This window comes from Lactuca serriola, chromosome 6 (assembly GCF_051521515.1).
Source record: "Lactuca serriola cultivar US96UC23 chromosome 6, Lser_US96UC23_V15, whole genome shotgun sequence".
NCBI lineage: Eukaryota > Viridiplantae > Streptophyta > Magnoliopsida > Asterales > Asteraceae > Lactuca > Lactuca serriola.
Genome location: NC_136413.1, coordinates 125,204,921 through 125,221,849, shown reverse-complemented (window position 1 = coordinate 125,221,849; position 16,929 = coordinate 125,204,921).

The window sequence follows — 16,929 nt, the reverse complement described above, 5'->3', positions numbered from 1 at the left end:
TCAATGTAAACACTTTATTATCAATACAATGGTTGTTGTTGCTTTCATTACTATTTTACATTTGTTTTGATACTACAGTTGTTGCTTTGATTACTATTTTACATGAACTTATTGTTAGCGAATTCATTTGTGAGACAACGGCTTTGTTTAGTATTAAATGAGAGTCTTTACCTTATAACCAGAGTCTCCCGTATGAAGAGTGTGAGTTTGTTTATAGATCTACACGGACAGAAAATCCCATGCCCTGATTGTTAGCTACAGTTGGAACGAAAATTATGGGGTTACAAATGTCATTTACAAAAGGATATCCGTCATATTAGTATGGTTATAGGAACTCGCAGCGCGGAAACAATGACTCATTCACATAATAATGTACCACTCAATCATGCTAGGGGGGATAAAAACTATATGATCACTTAGTATTTACATTAGGGTTATATATGGTTTTCATTTGATAGACAGTGGGATGTATGATATCAGCTTCATTTCCTGTTCGTTGATTGGTTGTGGATTTAGGGCAGAATCACCCAATCGATTGTCGGTTCCAGTCATTGTCATATATAACTTGTAGGAACTAAGAAATCATGATAGGGTATTATCAACATATTCAGAATTCAGGTAAACACAACTTCAACTAGTTTTACTTAATAATAAAGCTACCAAGTTATCAAGCTAAGTATGTCATATTTACTTACAAGTTACGGTCTTGGTCATTTTAGACTGCCACACATCTATTAGGGAAAATATGGGATTTTCTGGATCTAATACATTCATTTTTCAACACAACGAATCATAACTCATCTATTAGGGAAAATATGTGATTTTCTAGATCTAATACATTCATTTTCAACACAACGAATCATAACTCTTTTCATTAGAAAATATCGGATTTTCAAGAGACATATACAAGTATTTTCATATTGATGTGATCACTTAGTTTGTATGTTTGGTTTATATAAAATGAAGATTCGATAGATAGTGGAATGTGTGGTTTCCGCCTCATTTCCTGTTCCTTGTTTGGTTGTGGGCTTAGCGCAGATCTACTCATTCGACTGTCAGTTTGATCTTTGATTTTATATAACTTATATGTACTAAGTAATGATCGTAGGAACTAACATTGGTCACTTTTCATATACAAATTCAAAGTATCATATATCACTCTTTAAATGTAAGAATAAAATATATTTTGTTATCAATGCTAAGGGCTACACTTCAAGGTATTAAGAAAATATAGGATTTTCTGTAATATCATACGAACATTTTCAAGAAACAATAAACTTACCTTCTAAATCAAATACTTATGAACTCACCAACTTAAATGTTGATACACTTTCCAAATCACTTGTATTCTCAGGAAGCTAATAAGCAGGTACTCGTACAAGTGTCAAGAAGATGGAGCATAGTAGCTTCAAGTCTTTGTTTTGGTCATCTACTTTTGAAATCACACTATCTACTTTATGTATTCAATGTAAACACTTTATTATCAATACAATGGTTGTTGTTGCTTTCATTACTATTTTACATTTGTTTTGATACTACAGTTGTTGCTTTGATTACTATTTTACATGAACTTATTGTTAGCGAATTCATTTGTGAGACAATGGCTTTGTTTAGTATTAAATGAGAGTCTTTACCTTATAACCAGAGTCTCCCGTTCGGAGAGCGTGAGTTTGTTTATAGATCTACACGGACAGACAATCCCATGCCTTGATTGTTAGCTACAGTTGGAACGAAAATTCTGGGGTTACAAATGTCATTTACAAAAGGATATCCGTCGTATTAGTATGGTTATAGGAACTCGCAGCACGGAAACAATGACTCATTCACGTAATAATGTACCACTCAATCATCCTAGGGGGGCTAATAACTATATGATCACTTAGTATTTACATCAGGGTTATATATGGTTTTCATTTGATAGATAGTGGGATGTATGATATCAGCTTCATTTCCTGTTCCTTGATTGGTTGTGGATTTAGGACAGAATCACCCAATCGATTGTCGGTTCCAGTCATAGTCATATATAACTTGTAGGAACTAAGAAATCATGATATGGTATTATCAGCATATTCAGAATTCAGGTTAAACACAACTTCAACTAGTTTTACTTAATAATAAAGCTACCAAGTTATCAAGCTAAGTATGTCATATTTACTTACAAGTTACGGTCTTGGTCATTTAAGACTGCCACATATCTATTAGGGAAAATATGGGATTTTCTGGATATAATACATTCATTTTTCAACACAACGAATCATAACTCATCTATTAGGGAAAATATGAGATTTTCTGGATCTAATACATTCATTTTCAACACAACGAATCATAACTCTTATCATTAGAAAATATCGGATTTTCAGGAGACATATACAAGCATTTTCATGTTGATGTGATAATTTAGTGTGTTTGTTTGGGTTATATAAAATGAAGATTCGATAGATAGTGGAATGTGTGGTTTCTGCCTCATTTCCTGTTCCTTGTTTGGTTGTGGGTTTAAGGCAGATCTACTCATTCGACTGTCAGTTTGATCTTTGATTTTATATAACTTATATGTACTAAGTAATGATCGTAGGAACTAACATTGGTCACTTTTCATATACAAATTCAAAGTATCATATATCACTCTTTAAATGTAAGAATAAAATATATTTTGTTATCAATGCTAAGGGCTACACTTCAAGGTATTAAGAAAATATAGGATTTTCTGTAATATCATACGAACATTTTCAAGAAACAATAAACTTACCTTCTAAATCAAATACTTATGAACTCACCAACTTAAATGTTGATACACTTTCCAAATCACTTGTATTCTCAGGAAGCTAATAAGCAGGTACTCGTACAAGTGTCAAGAAGATGGAGCATAGTAGCTTCAAGTCTTTGTTTTGGTCATCTACTTTTGAAATCACACTATCTACTTTATGTATTCAATGTAAACACTTTATTATCAATACAATGGTTGTTGTTGCTTTCATTACTATTTTACATTTGTTTTGATACTACAGTTGTTGCTTTTATTACTATTTTACATGAACTTATTGTTAGCGAATTCATTTGTGAGACAACGGCTTTGTTTAGTATTAAATGAGAGTCTTTACCTTATAACCAGAGTCTCCCGTATGAAGAGTGTGAGTTTGTTTATAGATCTACACGGACAGAAAATCCCATGCCCTGATTGTTAGCTACAGTTGGAACGAAAATTATGGGGTTACAAATGTCATTTACAAAAGGATATCCGTCATATTAGTATGGTTATAGGAACTCGCAGCGCGGAAACAATGACTCATTCACATAATAATGTACCACTCAATCATGCTAGGGGGGATAAAAACTATATGATCACTTAGTATTTACATTAGGGTTATATATGGTTTTCATTTGATAGACAGTGGGATGTATGATATCAGCTTCATTTCCTGTTCGTTGATTGGTTGTGGATTTAGGGCAGAATCACCCAATCGATTGTCGGTTCCAGTCATTGTCATATATAACTTGTAGGAACTAAGAAATCATGATAGGGTATTATCAACATATTCAGAATTCAGGTAAACACAACTTCAACTAGTTTTACTTAATAATAAAGCTACCAAGTTATCAAGCTAAGTATGTCATATTTACTTACAAGTTACGGTCTTGGTCATTTTAGACTGCCACACATCTATTAGGGAAAATATGGGATTTTCTGGATCTAATACATTCATTTTTCAACACAACGAATCATAACTCATCTATTAGGGAAAATATGTGATTTTCTAGATCTAATACATTCATTTTCAACACAACGAATCATAACTCTTTTCATTAGAAAATATCGGATTTTCAAGAGACATATACAAGTATTTTCATATTGATGTGATCACTTAGTTTGTATGTTTGGTTTATATAAAATGAAGATTCGATAGATAGTGGAATGTGTGGTTTCCGCCTCATTTCCTGTTCCTTGTTTGGTTGTGGGCTTAGCGCAGATCTACTCATTCGACTGTCAGTTTGATCTTTGATTTTATATAACTTATATGTACTAAGTAATGATCGTAGGAACTAACATTGGTCACTTTTCATATACAAATTCAAAGTATCATATATCACTCTTTAAATGTAAGAATAAAATATATTTTGTTATCAATGCTAAGGGCTACACTTCAAGGTATTAAGAAAATATAGGATTTTCTGTAATATCATACGAACATTTTCAAGAAACAATAAACTTACCTTCTAAATCAAATACTTATGAACTCACCAACTTAAATGTTGATACACTTTCCAAATCACTTGTATTCTCAGGAAGCTAATAAGCAGGTACTCGTACAAGTGTCAAGAAGATGGAGCATAGTAGCTTCAAGTCTTTGTTTTGGTCATCTACTTTTGAAATCACACTATCTACTTTATGTATTCAATGTAAACACTTTATTATCAATACAATGGTTGTTGTTGCTTTCATTACTATTTTACATTTGTTTTGATACTACAGTTGTTGCTTTGATTACTATTTTACATGAACTTATTGTTAGCGAATTCATTTGTGAGACAATGGCTTTGTTTAGTATTAAATGAGAGTCTTTACCTTATAACCAGAGTCTCCCGTTCGGAGAGCGTGAGTTTGTTTATAGATCTACACGGACAGACAATCCCATGCCCTGACTGTTAGCTACAGTTGGAACGAAAATTATGGGGTTACAAATGTCATTTACAAAAGGATATCCGTCATATTAGTATGGTTATAGGAACTTGCAACGCGGAAACAATGACTCATTCACGTAATAATGTACCACTCAATCATGCTAGGGGGATAATAACTATATGATCACTTAGTATTTACATCAGGGTTATATATGGTTTTCATTTGATAGACAGTGGGATGTATGATATCAGCTTCATTTCCTGTTCCTTGATTGGTTGTGGATTTAGGACAGAATCACCCAATCGATTGTCGGTTCCAGTCATAGTCATATATAACTTGTAGGAACTAAGAAATCATGATAGGGTATTATCAGCATATTCAGAATTCAGGTTAAACACAGCTTCAACTAGTTTTACTTAATAATAAAGCTACCAATTTATCAAGCTAAGTATGTCCTATTTACTTACAAGTTACGGTCTTGGTCATTTTAGACTGCCACACATCTATTAGGGAAAATATGGGATTTTCTAGATCTAGTACATTCATTTTTCAACACAACGAATCATAACTCATCTATTAGGGAAAATATGGGATTTTCTGGATCTAATACATTCATTTTCAACACAACGAATCATAACTCTTTTCATTAGAAAATATCGGATTTTTAGGAGGCATATACAAGTATTTTCATATTGATGTGATCACTTAGTTTGTATGTTTGGTTTATATAAAATGAAGATTCGATAGAAAGTGGAATGTGTGGTTTCCGCCTCATTTCATGTTCCTTGTTTGGTTGTGGGCTTAGGGCAGATCTACTCATTCGACTGTCAGTTCGATCTTTGATTTTATATAACTTATATGCACTAAGTAATCATGGTAGGAACTAACATTGGTCACTTTTCATATACAAATTCAAAGTATCATATATCACTCTTTAAACGTAAGAATCAAATATATTTTGTTATCAATGCTTAGGGCTACACTTCAAGCTATTAAGAAAATATAGGATTTTCTGTAATATCATACAAACATTTTCAAGAAACAATAAACTTACATTCTAAATAAAATACTTATGAACTCACCAACATAAATGTTGATACACTTTCCAAATCACTTGTATTCTCAGGAAGCTATTAAGCAAGTACTCGTACAAGTGTCCAGAAGATGGAGCATAGTAGCTTCAGGTCTTTGGTTTGGCCATCTACTTTTGAAATCACACTACCTAGTTGATGTATTCAATGTAAACACTTTATTATCCATACAATGGTTGTTGTTGCTTTAATTACTATTTTACATTTGTGATGATATTGTACATGACGTCCTCCGCCCCCGAATGTTTCCGCCGTTCAGATTTGGGGGTGTGACAGATTGGTATCAGAGCATTGTTTATAGTGAACTAAGTATATCAACTTATAAAAGATACACAACTATAAATACAATGGGACTAAAACACTCTGACCAAGTGTTATACTTTTAAATATAAGAATATTTTTGTAAAAGTATACACGCGAACATATATATAAGGAAACTATCATAATTAAAACAAAACAAAAGTATTAAGATTGTTGAATAGCACGAGTAGGCCTTGGAATATATAATCAGGTCTGGGATGAATATAGCCTGATCAACTTTATTTACTCGAGAGGTGATTAGCATACGCCTAGGAATGGTCGTGGTGTTGCTACAAGGTCTAAAACTTACCAGTATTTTCATACAAAGAAACCTAGGAACCAAACATAAAGTAAAAAAAACACTATAGGAGTATTTTAAGTACAATAAGATAACTTATGTGAAAACTAAAAGACCCTTGCTGGCAGGTCTATAATTACGGAGTGTATGCTCCATGGTTATATATAATTAAGATTTCGTAGACTTAGAAGTAGTGATTTTCGCTCTACTACCTGTTCCTTGTTTGGTTGTGGTTTTAGAGTGGGATCACTTAGTCGAAAGTCTATTTAATCTCAATTATATACATCTGGTATACACTACATAATTATAGGAGGACCCAATGAGGATCACCATAAAAACATTTAATATTCATTAGTGATCCGCATTCTCGCTTGCCAACATAGTTAGATATAACCACTCCACTACATCAGTCAACAGAGGAGTCAAGGAAGATCAAAAAGTGACTCGTAAAGAGAATCCCGAGAAGGGAATAGACGAGGATCAAAGAAATAGAGAAATCATCAAGGACCTGATACGTCATACTAATAACTAATAAATTGATGTAACTTAGTGAGTTGGTGATTTCACTACTCGCTCTATGTGTTAGGCTTAATGCTTTTTCCGACGTGATAAATAACAGTAAATCAAATCACGGAATTTCAATTGAGGATATTCAATATAAAAAATTCATAAGTTTCTTTTATATATAAGCCTCTGTTATGAATTGTTTGCAAAACACTTTCGAATCATGGTGCATTCAAAGCTAAGTTAGCCAAGTTCTTATGACATTCGATTTATAACCATTTCTGATATCTTACCAACCTTTCATCTTCTGACAGAAGGATGCATCCTCGTAGATATAACAAGCGTGACAACAACATGTCAGCAAATCCACCACCGCCTCCACAACAGTTTGATCCTGTTGCAATCCAGGCTATCATAACTGCCGTTGTAGCACCTGTCATAACTCAAATTCAAGCGAATGGTGCCAGTGGGGCAGGAAGTGGTACTAACAACATTAACTTTGGAAATAACCACGGACACTCTAGGGAGTGTACATATAAAGACTTCATGAACTGCAAACCCAAATCCTTTAGTGGAAGCGGGGGAGTTGTTGGTCTAATGCAATGGTTCGAGAAAGAGGAATCCGTATTCGAGATATGAACGTGCCCGGAAGGAAGCATAGCTAAGTTTGCTGCCTGCACCTTCTCTGACAGGGCCCTTACATGGTGGAACGGCCAGGTCAAGGCACTAACGCTCACGGTTGCAAATTCAATAGGTTGGGAGGGCCTAAAAGCAATAATGATAGAAGAGTACTGACCAAGGGGCGAGATACAGAAGCTAGAGCAAGAACTGCGGAACCTTGTTTTGAAAGGCTCTAATATAGTGGCATATACTGATAGATTTAGTGATCTAACGACACTATGCCCCAGGATGCTTACCCCGGAGAACAAGAAAGTAGAGAGATACATCTGGGGACTATCTCCTTAGATTCAAGGACATGTATTAGCTTCAAACCCAACTACTTTTGATAGCGCTAAACACTTGGCCCAGAGACTCATCGACCATAGTGTCCACCAAGGCATAATGACCCCCACTCCGGAGCGAATGAAAATGGACGACTATAAGCGGAAGTCGTGGAGTGAGGAAGAGGGACCAAAAACACAAGAGACCTCGAAAAGACAACAAATAGTTGTTGTTTATACTGCCACAACACCTGCCACTCCGGCACCTACTAGTCGATATGTTGGAACCCTTCCGAAATGAAATAAGTGTAACTTTCATCACACAGGAGCTTGTCGGAGGATGTATAGCAAGAACTGAAATAGGAATGGACACAGTACTCGTTTCTATAGAGTACCTACACAACCTATCTCGCAGAGTTCTGGCTATTACAGGTGTGGCGAAACTGAACACTTCTAGAGGGATTGTCCAATAATAAGGAACTCTGGTGAAGATGGAAGAATCCTAATGATCACCGCATGAGAGACTACTCCGGAACCCCCATGAACAACGATATGCTTTTTCTAGTAAAATTTAAATATTGAACTTAACTCTTATTACAACAAGTACCAGATAAAAAGTAATTATAAATTACTTGCTCGTCAAAACACTTTTTCCGATCGGTTTCGCACTGGTTACGATAAGAAGTTCCCAAATAGCTACTAGAAATGGATTGGCTTGGTCTTCACCATACCAATCCCATATGCTATAGAAATACCCTTTGTTTTCACTGTTGACTAACGAAAACCTTTCGATCTGTAACGACAAACTCGACACAAACTTCCAAATCTTCTCTAGTTCAAAATCCCAAAGTACTCATTTGATGAGTACTATACCTTTTGCAACCTTCCTGAAGTATTACCAACAAACTATTTAGGAATAGCACGCGTACAATGAGTCTAGTTCAAACGTTGAGGCTAGGAATGATTACGACTAACCTATCACTACAAAGTGTGTATGCGACTTGTGTACACAAGGCAGTGATAGGCGAACCAGGTGAGAATTCAACCATGAACTTCAAGACAAATCCGACCTATACTACGAGTAAACATGCTAACATTTAGATGAACATAAGTAAATAAACCCGAATCCACATAACCTATACCGATCAAAACAATAGACAGATAAAGAAGGTCCGTTGGAACGCCCACACTAGAATCTAGATTCACTAGAGAACAAGAAGATCAAATGGAACAAAAGTGCCCATATCATCCCTCAAACAATTGATGTCCCAGTCGAAATGCGAATTTCGGGACGAAATTCCCACTAACAGGGGGATAATGTAACACCAGTCAAATTTAGGTCAAAATTAAACTTTTCTAAAAACCATATTTGGGATGAACCAAGTGGTAGATATCATAACGAGGTTTCCAAAAATATAAAGAACATTAAAATACGAGATATAACGAAGAAGTTATGACCAATCGAAGATCCGCAACAAAACCGGTAAAATACTATTAAGCATAAAATACGAAATTTCAATAACATACTTTTCAACCTTGGGTATCTGAATGAAAGTTGTAGATATCATTAAACCATAAATGTACACAAAAGGAACGCCCAAATCTGACTTCTTATGAGGAAGTTATGATTTTTTGAAGTTTTAGACATAACAATAGACAGCTAAAAACTCGAAATAGAGATCGAGCTACTTTTAGCCAACGCAACCTAAACGAGAATCGAAGATCTCGTCAATAGTAATACAACAGTAAAAAGACAGACGAAAATGGACGTCGGATGAAGAAGTTATGGATTTTTAACGGACTTTTCCAGTCCTGGCTTATTAAAAATATATTATTAAAAATAAAGTATATTCTCACCTTCACGTGGATATAAAGACCGTAAAAAACGGAGACCGTACACGAAAGTCACGGATTATACAAGTTCTGGGCTCAAATATCGAGACTGGTCTGAAGGGACACCCTGCGTTCTGAAGGAACGCCCCGCGTTCAGAAATGCTGGGTATCGGTTCATCCACGTAGTTCTAGATCACATCTGGGTGTTCCGTCCGAAGCTAAAGTAAGCGATGACGTCAAGGGCTGCTAAACGACCAGCGTACGAGCCAAGAATACCCTGCGCTCTGGAACGCCCAGCGCTCCTCGCACGTAAGCCCTGCGTACGAGGGTTAGCAAACCTCTATAAATACCATACAAGGCTGCCCGATATTTTGTTGCTTTCCACTCATTTCTTTCACCTCGAAACACCTAGCACGCAACAGACGTCCCGACGCTCTCGAGAATTCCCGAGAATCCCGAGAAATCAGCTTTTCTAGTCGAAGTTCTGCTCGATTTTTAGTCTCAACTTCTTCAAGCCATCACTTCAATCAAGTGAGTTCATACCCCTACACCTTTTCCCAAACTTTTTATATGTTTTATAGGGGGGAATACAAGTAAACACCCAGTTAATCCCAAGTGAAAACATCAATCTTTTGCTATGCTTTTCTTACTATTGCTATAACCATTTTACGAAATTTTTAACATGCAAAACACCTCGCGACACTACTTTACCCTATCGGGATGATATATGTTTTATAAATAGGAATATGTTTTATTTATTAAAATACAAACCACATTATATCAAGGGTAACCATTTCAACGACAACATTTTTTTGTATCCAAGTAAATACAACTCATCATTATGCTGTTATTATCACTGTCGAAAGGATAATCTTTTCATACAAAATCATATAAATTATATTGATTATACTTTACAAATCAATCCACTTTTTCTATCATAGAAGGTTGTAAATAGAAATTGCTATTCTTATTTACTAAATGGTTTATCATATATTTCACATGAGCTTATTGTTAGCGAATTCATTTGTGAGACATCGAATTTGTTTAGTATTAAACGAGAGTCTTTCCCTTATAACCAGAGTCTCCCGTTCGGAGAGTGTGAGTTTGTGTATAGATCTACATGGGGCAGAGAATCCCATGCCCTGACAGTTAGCTACAGTTGGAACAAAAATTTTAGGGTTACAAATGTCATTTACAGAAGGATATTCGTCGTATTAGTATGGTTATTGGAACTCGCAGCACGGAAGCATTGACTCATTCACGTAACAATGTACCAATCAATCATGCTAGGGGGGCTAATAACTATATGATCACTTAGTATTTACATCAGGGTTATATATGGTTTTCATTTGATAGACAGTGGGATGTAGGATATCAGCTTTATTTCCTGTTCCTTGATTGGTTATGGATTTATGGCAAAATCACCCAATCGATTTTCGGTTCCAGTCATAGTCATATATAACTTGTAGGAACTAAGAAATCTTGATAGGGTATTATCAGCATATTCAGAATTCAGGGTAAACACAACTTCAACTAGTTTTACTTAATTATAAAGCTACCTAGTTATCAAGCTAAGTATGCCATATTTACTTACAAGTTACGGTCTTGGTCATTTAAGACTGCCACACATCTATTAGGGAATATATGGGATTTTCTGGATCTAATACATTCATGTTCAACACAACGAATAATAACTCTTTTCATTAGAAAATATCGGATTTTCAGGAGACATATACAAGCATTTTCATGTTGATGTGATCACTTAGTGTGTTTGATGTAGCGTCCGACTTAAACCAAACGGTTGAAATCAAAGCGATCAATAGAAGTATCGCACTTGTTGTTAAAGAAGTTGGTGGTTAGAAATGCCTAATGTTAAAGTGTGATTATATCACATTAGAACATGAAGGAAGGCATAGTCTGTTTTAGAATTTAACTCTAAGAGACCTAAGTCTAAGTGTTGCAACATACGATGATAGGTCATTAGAATATGACACATAGATCTATAGTAGTAATAAAAGAACTTATCTCAAGTCCGTATCCAGCAAGGATCGAGATTGTGACTTGAAGATCATAATTTGGAGTCTAACCTGAGGTAGAGAGCAGGTGCACGATCGAGTACTCTTACAGTCAATGAGTTTAAGAGATAGAATTGAAGGAATGTAGAAGTTATAATTATTACCTAGGATGAAGAGATGACGTATGGAGTCAATATACAACCCTGTTTCATTGATGATTCCGGGACGTAATCATCCTAAGGGGGAGATAATTGTAACGCCCGCAAATCTGGGCTAGTCAAATTAGAGGCAATAGGGGTCGAAAACGACTTTTCGACAAAAGATTATTTAGAATAAATAATCTTAACCAAGTTGTAGAGTATGTTACAAGGTTTTCGTACATATAAAGAACGCCGAAAACCGAGTTATAACGAAGAAGTTATGACCCGTTGAAGTTTCGCGACGGAACCGGCACGATACCGGGAAACGTAAATAGTGAATTTATGATAGAGCGAGATTTAGCCTTAGCGATCTAAACGAAAGTCGTAGAATATGTTAAACTAAGAACATCAATAAAAAGAACGCCCAAATCTGACTTCGTATGAGGAAGTTATGATTTTTCTAAGATTTAGCATAGCAGTGCACAGCCCGAAATCTGAATTTTAGATCGGTCGATTTTTAGCCGACGGGATCTAAATGAAAGTTGTAGTACTCGTAAATACCAACGCGTGGATATAAAGAACGTCGATAATAGAGCTCGTATGCAAAAGTTATGGATGAAGCTTAGTCCCTACTTTTCGAGCGCGGCGAATTCGATACAGTTTCGTAAATACGAGATAGAATGAGAATTAGCCAACGAGGTCTAAATGAGAGTTGAAGATCTCATTAATAGGAACTCAACGGTAAAAAGACAGACAAAAATGGAGCTCGTATGCGAAAGTTATGGACGAAGCTTAGTCCCTACTTTTCGAGCGCGGCGAATTCGATACAGTTTTGTAAATCCGAGATAGAATGAGAATTAGCCAACGAGGTCTAAATGAAAATTGAAGATCTCATTAATAGGAACTCAACGGTAAAAATACAGACAAAAACGGAGCTCGTATGCAAAAGTTACGGACGAAGCTTAGAGACTACTTTACTATAAAACTCCTATAAATACAAGGGTGAACTCCTCATATTTTCTTCACACCATAAGCCTCCCTTTCTCTCTCTAACTTCTCTCTAGCCTCCCTAAACCCCTCCCAAGTCTACGGAACCTCCCTAGCACGAGAAGAAAGCCCCGGAGCGCCCGACGGCTCCGAGAAGAAAAGCTTTCGGCTTGGAAACGCTGCTCCAGCGAAGCCCGGTTTTTAATAAAAACTCGCTGTAAGTGAGCTACGCCTATACTATATTTAATATAGATTTTATTTAATTATAGTAACATTATTAGGACCTTAAAATAATTATTTGGGCTATTATTATGAGTTATATTGAGTGTTATTTAACGCTTATATAATAGTAATAATAGGTAGACTATTAATTAGTCGTGGTTAACGTTAAAAACTAAACCCTAGTGGTATTGATACTAGGTTTTGTCGAGGAAAATTGTTTTGAGATAACGAAGTGCTGTCTGAGTTCGGAATCACCACCTAATCAGGTGAGTGCATAGTTACTTTCATCTTACACATAGATATGAAGTATTTTATTATAAATTTACGTGCTATGTGTGCATATTGTCTAAATACTTGCTGTCTATGCTGGTGAAAGATTTTTATACATGTTTTAAATGATGTAAACTGTATAAAGTATTTTATATCTACAAAATATGTTGGGTAAAACATGGGTAGATGAATGATGATGGATAAAAGCTGAAATAGAGGAACATTAGTAGTACGGACCTAGTGCCCTATAGGTATACATTGGCAGCAGTGGACCTAGTACCCTATAGATGAGCACTGGCAGCTGTGCCACAACCCGTAGATGATTTAGATCTACGGTAAACGTCCTAGCAGCTGCGCTCCAAGGATAGTATCGGCAGCTGCGCCTAAAAGGGAGCCTTATGACCATGACAGTAGTGTTTAAAGGTCAATACCGGCAGAAGCGCCTCATAGAAAATGTCCTAATTCTGGCAGCTGAGCCTAAGTGACAATATTAGCAGCTGCGCTTGACCAATGTGTCATTGGCAACAATGGACTTCATGTTGTTTCCTTAGGATGATCCTTAGGAATGAATGAATGAGAAATAGCTGATTCTTAGGGTAGATCCTTAAGAATAAAGAAGATAATGAGGATGGGTAATTGGGTTGATTGTTTGATTGTTTAAACACAATAATTATATTATTGTGGGTTGAAAACCCTATGTACTCACCAGGTTTCCCAACCTGACCCACTCAGTTTATTTATATCACAGGTGTTGATATGAAGTGACATTACACTGAGAGATTTAAAGAGATGTAGATCACTAGTGTAAATAATTGTAAGTTCTGTTTATGCTTATGTTTCTGTATTAACGATGACATCCCAAACGTTTTAAAATGAAATAAATACGTTTCTTCGAAAATGTTTTAATAACGTATTTACCATGTTTTTCTGGGAAAAAATTTCGCAACATTTTTATAAAATGAAGTACTCTGATTTTTATAAAGCATAAACAACATTGGTCTTTTTTGGCCGTGAAAATGGGGATGTCACAGTTGGTATCAGAGCATTAGTTTAAGCGAACTAGGAATATGGATTTATTTCTAGACTTAAACTTAGAATGCTAAGCGATGATTGTGAGGTGTGAGCACTAGCTTATTTTAGGAATTATGCCTAAAATGCTTTTATGTGCTAAATGCTTTATGCCTTATATGCTGTTATTTATTCGGATCTATGGTCTGTTGCCGACCGGATCTGGAAACCTTATATGTTTAGGATTCTAAACGTACGACTACGATATTAGAACTAGCATGTAAACGTTTCGGAGTGATAAGGATGATTTAAACGTCAATCCTAAGTAAAGGTCTAGATTCACCTTATTCGGTGTATAGATCAAGATGGCAAGGACCCGTAGCGGAAACGTGAATGCAAATGAGAATAGGAACCAACCCCTAGTGGTTCAGCAAATACCTGTTGTAGAAGAAGTTGCACCTGAGCCAGTCACGATGGCTAGAGTTCAAGCCATGATTCGGGCTATGCGAACTGAATAAAGGGAAGAAATGAGGAGGATGTCGAATAGGGACGAACCTACTATGCCCAATGAGCAACCCGAGCTGATTCCCGAGCAATCGGAGGAAGGGAACTACAGTCGCCAAGTGAGTCAAGTGGGGACTCAAGATGGCCTGGACAGGAGAAACGACAAGGATGGGCGAATGTACAAGAATTTCTTGGGTGCGAAACCACCAAGTCTCTCAGGAAGCCCAAAGCCTGTGGAGATTATGGATTGGATCTCCGAGATGGAAATGGTGTTTGAGAGCTGCGACTATAGTGAGAAACAGAAGAATGTCTTCGCCGTAAGACAACTGAAAACTGTAGTCTTGAGCTGGTGGAAGCTATTGACAGATACGATGCCACGAGGAGAAGCCTTAAGGATGTCATGGGAAGAGTTCTTGGAACAGTTGAAAATGCAGTACTGCTCGGAGATAGATCTGATAGACCTAAACAACGAGTTTCAGAACCTGAAGAAAGGGAAGATGAGTGTTGATGAGTATGCCACCGCATTCACCGAGAGGATGAAGCTATTCCCCTACTTGGTGCCTTCTAAACTCTCCAAGATTGATAGGTTTGCTAACGGACTGCCCACTGACTTTGGCCCAATGGTCAAAATGGCAACTACCTTGAAAACAGCTGTTAGGGCAGCTAAGAACGTAGAGGCCCAGGTAAGAGAAAATGGTCTAGAAAAAGATAAGTCAGGAGAGAAGCGGAAGTTTGAAGGGTCTTCAAGGTCCAAAAAGGAAAGCAAGACTACCCAAAGAGAGAGGGGGCTACAAAGCCATATGTGCCGCCAAAGCAAAAGGCGAGAACATTTCAAATGATTCTTGACGAAGCAGATGACAATGCGAAGATTCAGGAGTTAACGCTTGACATCCAAGGATCGAGTTATGGAGTAATCGTGTAGATAGTACCTCGCGATGTAGCCTGTTAGGGGCATAGTTTAGGGTGAACTTGAACACCTATGTAAACATTTTAAGGAATAATATAAAACCTTCGTTTTGATATTTTATGTGTTAAACTGTTATGTGATTTTCTTGTATGGTGACTTGGAAAACTGCGAGACAATACTTGGGACGGGTATGAGTAGGTGTGGATGGTAGTAGAGGCCTATACTACCGGAAGCACAGGACTCACACTTGGATCAGGGAAAGTCACAAGGTTACCAAGAAGCTAGTAATCGATTTCGTTTTATTCAAGTGTGTTGTTACCATCGTTTTGGTAATGACTAAGAAGATTGTTGATATTCCGACCTTAGTGGTCATATCGAATCAAGTCCGACTACGATGAGTATGTTGTGTGGTTCAGAGAACCAAGTTTGATGTAGCGTCCGACTTAAACCAAACGGTTGAAATCAAAGCGATCAATAGAAGTATCGCACTTGTTGTTAAAGAAGTTGGTGGTTAGAAATGCCTAATGTTAAAGTGTGATTATATCACATTAGAACATGAAGGAAGGCATAGTCTGTTTTAGAATTTAACTCTAAGAGACCTAAGTCTAAGTGTTGCAACATACGATGATAGGTCATTAGAATATGACACATAGATCTATAGTAGTAATAAAAGAACTTATCTCAAGTCCGTATCCAGCAAGGATCGAGATTGTGACTTGAAGATCATAATTTGGAGTCTAACCTGAGGTAGAGAGCAGGTGCACGATCGAGTACTCTTACAGTCAATGAGTTTAAGAGATAGAATTGAAGGAATGTAGAAGTTATAATTATTACCTAGGATGAAGAGATGACGTATGGAGTCAATATACAACCCTGTTTCATTGATGATTCCGGGACGTAATCATCCTAAGGGGGAGATAATTGTAACGCCCGCAAATCTGGGCTAGTCAAATTAGAGGCAATAGGGGTCGAAAACGACTTTTCGACAAAAGATTATTTAGAATAAATAATCTTAACCAAGTTGTAGATTATGTTACAAGGTTTTCGTACATATAAAGAACGCCGAAAACCGAGTTATAACGAAGAAGTTATGACCCGTTGAAGTTTCGCGACGGAACCGGCACGATACCGGGAAACGTAAATAGTGAATTTATGATAGAGCGAGATTTAGCCTTAGCGATCTAAACGAAAGTCGTAGAATATGTTAAACTAAGAACATCAATAAAAAGAACGCCCAAATCTGACTTCGTATGAGGAAGTTATGATTTTTCTAAGATTTAGCATAGCAGTG